Source organism: Martes martes (genome assembly GCF_963455335.1).
Source record: "Martes martes genome assembly, chromosome: 9".
NCBI lineage: Eukaryota > Metazoa > Chordata > Mammalia > Carnivora > Mustelidae > Martes > Martes martes.
In genome coordinates this window covers 1,317,852-1,329,771 of record NC_137896.1, presented here as the reverse complement: position 1 = coordinate 1,329,771, position 11,920 = coordinate 1,317,852, and positions in this window count along the sequence as shown.

Sequence of the window (11,920 nt, the reverse complement as noted above, 5' to 3'; positions counted from 1 at the left end):
CAGGCTGAGGTGGCGAGCGCCAGGTCCCCGTGGTCTCCCATGACCTCCTGTGGTCTCCCGGGGCCTCCCGTGGCCCCCTCTGGACATCACCCACCATCCTTCTCTCTAGCGCTGACCTCAGAGGCAGCCCGAGTCCTTCAGCTCACGGCTGGCCAGCAAGCCGCAGGGGAGGTCACCACGCACACGTCCCCTGAGCGATATCCGGGGACAGCGAGGTGTGTCCTGGGCTGGGGGGCCTCCCTACTCCTGGGCTCGCAGGGAGGCCGTGAGGGGGCCTGGGAAGGAGGTGGAGGCCGGGCCGAGAGCAGAGCCGGCTGCAGGGTGGGTCGAGCTCGAGGCTCTCCTGGCCCCGTGGAGCTTGGACCTCTGAGCCCAGGGACTCTGCGCCTGTGAATCAGCCCCTCCGGGGGCCCTTGGGTTCCAGCCGGTGCCTTGGGGGCCTCTGGCTCTCTCCTCCGTCCTGATTCCCAGCCTCAACCGGACCTGCTGGGAGATCCCTCAACTTCTCCTTCCGAGGAGTCCCGTGGGATTTCTGTCCCTGCTGGTGTTTCCATTTTCTCTTTCTGGAAGGGTGCCCAGGCTTGTCTCTGACTCACTGGGCTGTCACTAATCTGAGGGCCTTGGGCAGGTCGTGGGGGCTGGGGGAGCCGGGGTCAGGGGGCGTCCCACCAGCCGCATGTTTTTCTGCAAACCTCTGAGTAGATGTCCTGCCTTAGCGGGGTCCCCCTGTGGTCACGGCCTGATCCCTGCCCTCTCCCCTTCCCCTGCCGAGCCCACACCCAGAGGCGAACATGGGCTATTTCCTCAGTTTCCCCGGAGCACCTGTGGGGCGCATCCATTTCTCCCAAGGTCTGGGGCTATGAGCACAGGATGACCTCAGGACGGTCAGTCGTTGGTGACAAGGACACTGGACATGTGACTTGTCTCTAGACCCACATGGACTAGATCCTGATCCCTCCTCTCTGGGCATCTTGGCACTCAGCCCCTGCTACTGCCCACTCCCCGTCCTGGCTCAGCCCAGCAGAACCCCACACCAGAGTGTTCCAGCTCCCCGAGAAAGTGGTACTCCCGTGGGCACTCCGGGTGGTCTGTCCCTTGCCCCAGACCACACGGTAGGGGGTGTGTGACACAGTAAGGGTGTCCTCATGGGTACACGTGGCCCAGGACCGCTGTCTGAGGAGGGGCAGGGGCAGACTTGCCTGCTCTCCAGGAGGGTGGTGACCACAGGCTCTGCCCCCCACGCGCGAGGGGCATGCCAGGTCCCCTCAGAGCTCAGAGGTGAGGGGCCAGGTGGCTTCACAGGGTCACCTGCCCTCCCCTCCCCTCATCCTCCAGCCGGCTGGCCGGAGGGTCCGGCCCCAGCTCACCCCTTCCCGGGCGCCGTGCTGACAGTGGGATGGGAGGGGCGAGTGCGGCAGGAGCTGTGGCGTTCTCAGGCTTCCGGCGGGCGCACGGGGGTAGCAGTCTCGCCCCTCCGCACGACCAGGCCAGCTGGCCTCCGCGGGGCTGTCTGGGCCGCTCCACAAGCAGCGAGGACGTGGCGTGTATGTGTAGGGCGGGGCTGGCGGGACACCTGCTCTGCCTGCCTGGCCTGAGCGAGGAGCCCAGTAGTGAGCCCGTAGTTGGTAGTTTCTGGGGAGAGACCGGGGAGCCGGGGCCAGCTTTTGGGAGACCGGACCGCGCGGACACCAGGCCCCACCTGCGGGAGCCGGATGGGCTCTGCAGGCCTGCGGTCCCTGCATTCAGCCAGCCCAGAAACATGGCCAGGGACCAGCGGCACAGACTGTCCTGCTTGCAGAGCGACCAGCCACAAATAAGCCTGTGTGGTCCCGGGACGGGGCTGGCGAGCTTGCAGCAGACCGTAGGCCCACTGTGCACTCCCCCAGGACCAGACACGGAGCCTGACCACCGAGCACCCTGTGGTGGGGGCTCCTGGGGTGAGGCTCTCAGCTTCTTCCTATGCCCAGTCCGACCAGCCCAGTGTTGGGGGCTAGAGTGCGTCTGGGAAGCCAGATGGAGTTAGGGCTGGGGGTAGGAGTGAGGCCCTCGCTGTGTGGGGACAGTCGTCTCCTCTAGCTCCCTGTCCCCCTCCCGGACTTCGGCTCCCTCCCCAGCAGGTTGTTCTGGAGACTGGGGGATGCTAGCCGTCATTTACACTTTAGTGAGACTTGGCCAGCCTGCTCTGTCATTCCGGGGGCCCTGCAGGGGCCACTGTTCACTGTGTGCCTATTGGATACGGGCCTTAGGCGGCATGTTGGATGCTGCCCGGCTCCCTGAGGCAGGAGGGGGGCCAGCTGCCCCCCATCTCAAAGATGAGAAGACTGAGGCTCAGAGAAGTGAACTTGCCTGGAGTCTTCCTTCAAGTGTGCTGGGGCCACGACCTGACCCGGGAGGGTCTGACTCCACCTCAGAGAACCGTCGTGATGACGTCGGCCGCTTAGTGGAAAAGCTGGCGGCCACCTAGGAATAGCACAAAAGGTTTGTTTCCTGTATTTCATGGCCTTGTTGGGGTCCCTGTAAATGGCCTTCGGGCCTCTAGGCTGGCGTGGGCCTGACTCAGCTTTCTGTGCAGGCGCTGGCCGGGGAGGGGACAGGCTGTCCTGGCTGCCACGCCCCAGCCCGTCCCTGACCCAGCCCAGGGCCTTCTCACAGGGAGGTGCGGAGGTCCTCCCTTTCCTGCCACCGTGCTCAGACGCGCTGCGGGATGTGGGGGTGGGGGGGTCAGGAGCCTCGGGCTGCCTTCTGCCCCAGGCCAGCGAGCCTCCCACCAATCCCTCCCCCGCATCTGGCTCAGATCCCCTCTCATCCCTGCATCTGTCCGTTCCTGGACTTTAAATAGCCGCGGCCAGGGCTGGTGCCCGCTCCCCCATCCTCCGCTGGGGCCGGTGCCCTGCTGCCCCCTCGTCCGCCGTGGCCTGCACACACGGCACACACGTGTGGTCCCCCCTGAGCCAGCCTTTCCCACTGCCCACGGGCAGGCTGCCCAGCCCTGCGGCACAGCGAGAAAACCGGAGGGCATTCCGGCGGCTGGATGGCCGGGGTACCTGGGTTGCAGGCCACACTGGCCCGGAACTGGTTGTGACCTTGAGGAGGATGGAAGGGCGGGGCGCAGGGCCACAGCCCCCGCAGCAGGGGGCGGCCCCTCCCCTGCCCCTCCCGGGCTCCTGTCATCCTTCCCTTGAGGACGTTGCTGTTCGTGCCCCTTCCGTGCAGGGGCGGCGGCGGTGTGGCTGCCGAGCCGTGGTCGGGACGTGGCCTGGGGTGGCTCCTGGCCCAGGTCTGAGCAGGGTGCGAGCGGAGGCGCGTTGGCGGGCGGGTGGGAACCTTCTCCCTGGCTCTCGCTGGTTCTCCCTGAGCGGGCAGAGCGGCCGAGCCCTGCTCTCTGGCGGCAGCTCCTCGGCACTCAGGCTTGGGGCTATTTTTAACCTGCGTGTGGTAAGTGCATTTGTACAGGAAAACCACTGTCCTGGTCAGTCCCCACAGCTGCCGGTGTGGACAGCGCGCTCACGCGCCGGCCGGCCGCCGAGGGCCGGAACGGGAACCCGTCAGCTGACCAGCCCAGGATAAATCCGGCTCCTCGGGCGACCGCCTCCCGCCGGCCCTATCTGGTTACCAACGCCAGCCCCCACCTTAATATAACTCCCAAACCATGCCTGGCGCCCGGGGCGGGAGCGGGGCGAGGCCGTGACCTGGTCGCCCGCCCCCGGGGCTGCGGGAGGGGGTACCAGGCCGGAGCAGGGCTCGTTGCGGGGGCCCGGCTCCCCCCAGGCCGTCTGAGCTCCCGGGCGATGTGGGGGAGAAGGCGCGAGCCTCCAGCAGGCCTGGGGCAGGGACTCTTGAGGTGAAGGGCCCCCGTCAGAGGGTCAGCCCCGCGGCACCGGGCACGGGCTCCCCTGAGGTCCTCCCAGGACACCTTGCTTAGAATAACGAGACCCTGGGCGGGGGGACTGGGGAGCCGGGGATGGGGGCTCCCTGGGGTGGACGGCCCTGCACCACCCCTCTCTGGGCAGGGAGCTCAGGCCCTCAGCCCTCCCAGCCGGGTCCCCGGGCTGTCCTCCCTGAGCCTTCCCAGGACGCTGGGTCTTGCGGGCAAACTGCTTCTGGCTGCGGCCGCGGCCCGCACTGACCTGGCGCGGTAGCGGCTTTGCCGTGGTCGCTGTCCGGCCGGGAGGGATTTGGAGGCTCAACTCCCTTGGCCAGGCGGGCAGACATGCTCTGATCTCCTGCAGGAGAGACTCGTCGCGCTCGTTCAGCAGACCTCGAAGTAACCCGGGGCCGGGGCTGGCTGCGGGCTCAGATGGGAGCTGTCCCTGTGGTGCCGGCAGGGGGACACACACCCTACAGGCTCCGGGAGGGCCTGGGCACGGCGGGGTGCAGGGGAGGGGGCCCGAGGGCCCCCACTGGTAAACGGGAGGCTCACGGCTCGCATACAGCCTTTGGCACTGCCGGACTGAGAAAACACGTGTACGTACTGGTTTTAAAGAACGAACCGCTGATGAGAACAAGGCGGGCGTTCGTAACACGGCTGCCCCCAGAGCCCGCCCCTCCCGGCCTCTGCGGCGGCCCCGCTGTCCCCAGGCTCCTCCCATCTGGACAGTCTGGCTCTCCTGCCCAGGGGACTGTGGGCTGCCTGGCATGGTGCCTCTCTCCGGGAGCAGGGGTGGGCACTGCCACCACCCCTGCCCGGGGTCCTGCCTGCCTGGGGAAGGGGGGACGCAGATAGGCACCCCGACCCGGGAGCCCAGCTGGCAAGCCTCAGAGGCAGAGCGGGCACTAGAATGACCTAGCGGCTCAGCGCCCTGTCCTCCGAGAGGCTCAGCCGTGCCCACAGTCACCCCTGCGGAAAGGGCAACGCGGACGGCCTGCTGACCTTCACCCTGCGCTGTCGGCCGCTGTCCTGGGACAGTGTCCCCAGGGGAGGCGATTGCTCAGAGGCCCCCCTCCTCACCTCACGGTCACAGACCCTAGCTGGGATTCCCGGAGACCGCATCAGTCGGGGAGGGGGGATGGGAGATCGGTCTGAGCAGGAAGGAGAGGAAGAGAGTCCACGGGGCCACCATGAGCGCGCGCAGCCCTGGGGGCGGGCGGGGCTGAAGCTCAGAACCCATCGCCAGGCGAGTGGACACAAGCAGGTGCCACCCAGCGGCCGACGTGCCGCCCCGGGGGGGGCCCTGGGGCTCCCAGCGCCTCCACAGGAGAGAAGGCTCAGTTCGAAGTGACTTACTGGACAGTAAACCCCGCAAAGACGGGCTTTCTCGCACTGCAGGCACAGCCGTTTACTCCAAAGCTGCTCCGTCAATGTTGCGTGAGGCGTCAGCTTCGTAGCGGGCACTAGCTGAGCGGTGGTAGAAACTGCCACAAACGGACGAGCCGTTCAGCCTCCAGGTGAAGAGCAAATCTCACCGCTGCAGAAGGAAACACGTTTCCCAGGGGCCCCAGCCCGCAGTCGGGCCCCTCCGTGGCCCCAGCACGGGCCGGTGAACACCCTGAAACTGCCCGGCACCGGGCGGAGGTCAGGTGTGGACACCAGCTCGTGGAGAGGCTGTGTCCCCAGCACAGGTGTGCGGGCCGGCGTGGATGGCGCAAGTGCGCGGGCCGCGGGGGCAGCGGGGAGCGGACGGGCGTGCGGACTGGGAGTGTCGCCCACGGGGACTTGGCCTCCGGATTCCCGGGCGGCAGTGCCCGTCGGGAGGGAGGGCCTGGAGCCCGGAGCCGCTGACCCTCGCAGGCCGGAGCGGGTGCGTCTGCGACTAGCTTGGGCCACAGGCTTCCGGTGCGGGAGCCCGCGGGACTGGACGCCGCTAGCTGACGGGAGCAGACCGGCCTGCGAGGCCTGGCGGGGCAGACATGGACTCTGTCTGCCGGGTGACTGACTGGGCCGCGGAGGAAGAGGGAGGCTGGGTGGGGCGGGTGAGGATGGGGGGACGGGTGACGGGCGCAGCCACAGCAGGGCTCGTGCCGGGGGCCAGGAAGCCAGTCCCCTCCGCTCTGCCTGCACCCACCATTAGCTCTGAGAGCCCCAGCTGGGCCTGGCAGCTGTGGGGCAATGCGGGGGCTGGGGTACCGGGTGGAGGGCGTGACTGTATGTGCTGGGGCTATGGGGTAGGGGTTCCAGGAGAAGGAGAAAGTGCAACAGGCCCCCACTCTCCCACCTTCCTGAGTGGTCTGCATCGGCCAGAGCCCTCGGAGCAGACTGTCAGAGCCCGCAAGCCACAGGAACGCCCGGGGCGCCCCTCTGACTCTTACGAGCCATCCCCCGCCTCTCCCCTACTATGGGCTCCCTGCCCCCCATCTTCTCCCCTCCCCCGTCCCCTCCTCAAGAGCCAAGGGGGTCCTTCTCAGGAGCCCTTGGAATAACACTCAGGCCTGGACACCTTCCTATGCGCCCCAGCCACCTCCACGGGCGGCCCTGCTTGTCCTGTGCCCCATGGTGTGGGGGGCAGCCCCCCTCAGGCTTCCATGGCCTGGCCCCTGTCTGCCCCAACTTCCCAGAGGCCATCCCCCATGGCGTAGCAGAGCGGGAACAGAGGCGTTTGCCAAATAAAAGGGGTCCTGTGGGTTCCCCACGCGGCCCTCCCCCTTTCCCTGGACCCCCAAGGGAGGTCTTCTCAGAGCCGTGGGACATGAGTGTCCTGTGGGGCTTCCCGTAGCAGGGCACACGAGAGCCCGGGGCAGCGGTTCGTTGACCCAGCTGTCGGGGCTAGAGGACAAGCCGGGAGCAGGACGCGGTGATCTGGGACCTGCAGGCCCCAGGAGCTGACGTCGGTCCCTTCCAGCTGGGACCCCAGCAGCTGCGCGCAGTCCTCCAGGAGCACCAGGCCATCCTGCCCCACCCCGCACCCCACCCACTCACCAACTCCACCCCTGGGGAAGCAGGGAGACCGGAGGAGGGGCAGGAGGGCGGACCCCGGGGTTGGATGCGCAGCCCTCGTTTGGAATGAGTGCCGGGGCACTCGCTTGAGGCTGGCAGCCTGATCCCAGAGCCTCATGGGCCCGTCAGGTGCCCACTGCAGGACCGGCCACCCTCCAGGACCAAGGAGGCCCTCTGGCCCTGTCCTGGGGCTGCCAGGCTGTGGGCTGCTGGAGCGCCTCTGGTGGCTGGAGTGGGCATTACAACGCATCCCCAGGAGGTCCTTGTTAGGGGGCTTCGGGAGCTCCTGTCCTCCTCGTCTTACCCCCCCACGCACCTGGTACAGGGACGGACGCTGGGGTGGGATGGCTGGGATGGGATGGTTACCGCTGAGCAGGGAGTTCTTTGTGTACTTTGGACGACAGTGCTCCACCAGGCCGAGACCCTCTCCCACCTGAGACTTGTCGGCTCGCTCTGTCTGGCCGAGCAGACGTCTTACATTTCAGTGCGTTCCGGTTCGGCGGTTTGGTCTTTCACGGACCTGGGTTTGGTGCCGCGCGTAACGAGTCACGGCCAAGACCCAGTGCCTCCGTGGGGAGACGGGTTTTCTTTGAGAAGCGGAGGGGCTGACGGCGCACGGCCTTCTTGCTCCCGGGTATCGAGACGCGCTTCGCGTCCAAGCCGCGGTCCCGGAGGCCGTGGCACTGAACCAATCGGGCAGCAAATGTGCAGTAAAAATGCATCTTCCGTCTGGCAACTTCCAACAAGAATTGTGCTGGGACACGGGAGCGAAAGCTCCTTCCTCGATAGGACGCTCTTCGCCTCACGTGGCCCGTGGCGCCGCAGGACAACAAGCAGGGCTGGGGCGGCCCCCGCGGAGCCCGGGGCCCGGAGATTTGTTAAGACCCAGTCTGATGACGCCAGCCCCGGCAGGTGCGGGAAGGGGTGAGGGAGCAAGGGGGGCCCCGGCTTCCCCAGAGCGCCCGAGGGGCTGCTGGTGCTGGACAGAGCGGCCCTGGGACAGAATGTGCGCCCCCCCAGGACCTGTGCTGGAGCCTAACCCCCGTGTGACGCTGTCAGGAGGTGGAGCCTTGGGAGGTGACTAGGTTGTGAGCGTGGGGCCCCCACAAATGATTAGTGCCCCAATCAAGGCCCCACCAGGTGGGGACGCAGGAGGAAACACCCGTGTACAGCCCAGGACCCAACCATGTCCACACCATGGCCCCACTAGCCACCCAGCATCCCTCCTTCCGGGGGCTGGATAGAGGTCCTCTCAGTGACCGCTCAGGCAGGGGGACAGTGCTTGCCTCTTATGGGCATCAAAGCCAACGGCTGGTCTGCAGGGCGCACCAGTGTCCTGCTGCCGGAATGAATCACCGCAGTGACAGACATGGTGGCTGAAGACAACAGACTTGTCACCGCACAGTTCGGAGATCCGAAGTCCAACGTGGTCTCCCTGGGCTGAAATCAAGGTGTGGACAGGGTGGCTACTTCTGGAAGCTCTGGGGGAGATGCGTTTCCTCGTCTTTTCGGGCTTCTGGAGACGCCTGAACACCTGGTCCCTCCTTGGTCTTCAGAGTCAGCAGCCCCTACCAGCATCTCTGTGCTCCTTGTCACCGCTCCTCCTCTGACCATTTTAAGGACCTTTGTGGTCCTGTAGTGGGATCACTGGATAATCCAGGAGAACGCCCCGTATCAGGGCCCTTAATTGAACCGCATCTGCAAAGACCCTTTGCCGTGTGAGGGGCTTATAGTCCCAGGTTGTGAGGATCTGGACGTGGGCAACTCTGGGACTGTGGTTCTGCCCCCCACGTGGGGACGTGGTGGCCTGTGACACACAGGTGGTTCCACTAAGAGGTGGGCATCTCCCCTGCGGAGCCCTAGCCCCTCCTTGCTGGGACTCCAGACCCTCACGCTGATTTCACAATCTTGCCAATGTCCGTGGCCACTCCCAGGAGGACCCCGTGTGGCAGCTGCGTCCTGCCCACAGGTCTAATAAGATCCCCCGCTTGAGCCAAACGTGATCACGGGGCTGATCGCAGACCCAAAGGAAGTGTGGTGGTGTGAACCAGACTGGGAAGGGCCTGTCGGAGGCCAAGGAGGGGGCTGCCAGGGCCCGGTCCGTCCATCTGTGTGCTGGCCTCCCTGCCCTGCCCCGCACTGCCGGGGAGAAGGTGTTGGTGGGGAGGGCCGTGGGGCAGCTGCCCAAGGCCTGGACCCCACTCCTATCCACCGTGGGTGGGGCCTTTAGGCCTATACCTCCTGCCTGCTCCCCGCCCAGAGTTTCTGGTGCCGGGCATTGGCCAACCTTCCTCAACTTGGGACATGTCCGGAGCAATCCTGTGTCCAGGGCTGCACTCGCCCCTGGGTGGGCCTGAGCGCCAAGGACAGCTGGGCTGGCAGAAGCCCCCCAGGCCTGCCGAGTGCTCCCGGGGGCCAGCGGGGGTCCGGTCCTTCTGACGGCACATCGCGGCACGGTTACGGGCAACACACTTCTCTTTCCAGCCTCCCTCCTGTGAACTTGAAGAACGGAGAGATTGTGGTTTTACTTGTAGGGCAGAACGGGCCGGAGTGCGGGCTTCCCTGTGCAATGCCCCCATGCACGGCCGCCACGGACAACACCCCTGCCAGAGGGCGCTTTTGCAACCATCCGTGAACCGCCCCCAGACACGCCGTGCTGCCCCAAATCCAGGTCGCCTGGGGCGCTGCATTCTTGGGCTCTAGACGGATAGGGAGTGAAGGCAGCCGCTGCTACGGTGTCACACAGCCTTGTCGCCGCCCTAAACTCCTCCGGGCTCCGATCGTCCTCCGTCCCTCCCTCACCCCGGGCAAACTCTGGTCTCTGTACCGTCTCTACACGCTGTCCGGTGGCCCCGCGCGGCGTGTGCCCTTATACTCGCCACCATCACTCGCTTACGTGCTGAGGGTCCCTCCCTGTCTCCGAGTGCGGAGCGCGCACGTCTGTCCGGCCTGGAGGGTCCTCTGTGGTCCGCAGGGACCGCGGTGTGTTTATCTGTCCCCTGTAGGAGGACAAGTCGCCCAGTTACACGCCCGTGTGCGTGTCTTTGTGGGGCAAGGGCCCTTGCTTAGGTGCATGGGGCTGTCAGTCCCGGGGCTCTGGGGTGACTCGTGTCCCTGAAACTCCGGATGTGGAGCTCCTAACGCCCAGAACCTCAGACCTTGTTTAGAAATAGGGCTGCTGCGGATGGGAATTTGTTACGGTGCGGTTGTTTGGGTGGACCCCAAACGCGGCTGGTGTCCTTCCAAGAAGAGGACATTGGGATGCAGACATGCACACGGGGAGGGGGCTGGGCCCCAAGGGAGACAGAGCGTGGGGGGCTTCTTGGCCAGAGAGGCCCGCAACCAGCAGAAGCTGGAAAGGCCTGGGACCCGCCCTTCATTTATTTATTTATTTATTTGCTTACTTATGTATTTATTTAAAGATTTTTTAAAATTTTATTTTTATTTTTTATTTTTTTTTTAATTTTAATAAACATATAATGTATTTTTATCCCCAGGGGTACAGGTCTGTGAATCGCCAGGTTTACACTTTTCACAGCACTCACCTTAGCCCATACCCTCCCCAATGTCCATTTCCCCACAAACCCTCTCCCGTCCCCCCTCCCCCCAGCAACCCTCAGTCTGTTTTTTGAGGTTGAGTCTTTTATGGTTTGTCTCCCTCCCGATCCCATCTTTTGGGACCCGCCCTTCCGAAGGAGCCAGCCCCGCTGACAACGTCACTTTGGACTTCCGGCCTCCGGACCTGGAGGAGAGCCCGCTGTGCTGTGGGGCCGGTTCCCGCAGCCCCACACATGGGGCGCCCTGGTGCGCACGCTCCGTCTCCTGCAGTCCCGCAGCCCACGAGGTCGCCGCACTGTTGTCCGGGTGCAGCAGAGGACTCAGGCACAGGCGGCCCCCCCAGCCCACGGCTTCTCTGCTCACCCCACTCGCTGCTGGCTCCCGGCACCTACACTTCAGCCCCTGGGGACCTGGAGAAGTTTGTGCTCATGGAGCAGGAGGCTGACATGAGCCCCAGACAGTCAACCATCAGCGCGTCAGGAGCCCCCCGAGCAGACCCCGTGTCTCCTGGTGGCTTCAAGTGAAGGTGCTTGGACACATTTGCCCCGCAGCCCCCCAGCCCTGCAGCCCCGCAGCCCCGCAGCCCCGCAGCAGCCCAGCTCGGTGTGCGGCTGACGAGGCACCAGGAGTCATTTCTGCAGGAGAAGGGGCTTCGGCTCCCCCTTTCTTCCCACTGCTGTGCGGCCAGCTCTCTGAAACCCCATTCGTCAAAGCTGCAGGCTGAGGAGGGACCACGGCAAACAGAGGCCACGGCCAGCCCTGAAATGACCTTGGCCGCGGGAAATGCCCTTTGTGATGTCACAGTTAATTACCGCTGGGAGAAAGGCCAGTGCCCAGTGAGTGAGCCGTGCAGGCGGACCTGCTCCCTGGTGCTGGGCACCCGGGACGGGGGTGGCAAGCACTGCATGGGGGGCTTCAATCCTGGCGCCTTTGTGGGGCTGCGTGGGGGCTTAAAGTTCCTGCTCCAGGTGGCCCTGGTGAGGAGGGGAGTGGGGGGGCAGGGTCAGTCACCACTCCGGGGGAAAAAGGCCCAGAAGTGCAGCAAAACCGCCTCCCGTGCCCAACCCCCTTCCCTGTGCAGTGAGGTCCTGCTATGTCGTAGTGGGCTCTGCTCCCAGACACCCACTGTCTCCTCCCGAAACCCCCGGGGTTGGGGGGTCCTGTACCCTTAGAACAAAGTCAGACTTTTTCACCCGGCCCGGCCCCCATGTGGCCACCGCCCCGTCCTTGGCTCTCTCAGGGCTCCCTGCCTGTTTGCGGGTCTCTGCAGCTCCAGGCTGTGCCCAAGCCAGGCCCCTCACTCGCGTGGCACGCAGGGCCCTTGGATGCGTTCCGCTGTGCCACAGACACAAACCCCAATCCACTAGGAGCTCAGGCTTTGCGGGACTCTCGGGCCACGACCCCGTACACGGGGCGCCCACCACAGCTCTATGACCCTGCCACGGAGCCTGCCCAGGGAGGCTGGGGTCATCGGCAGTGCAGCGTTAACGG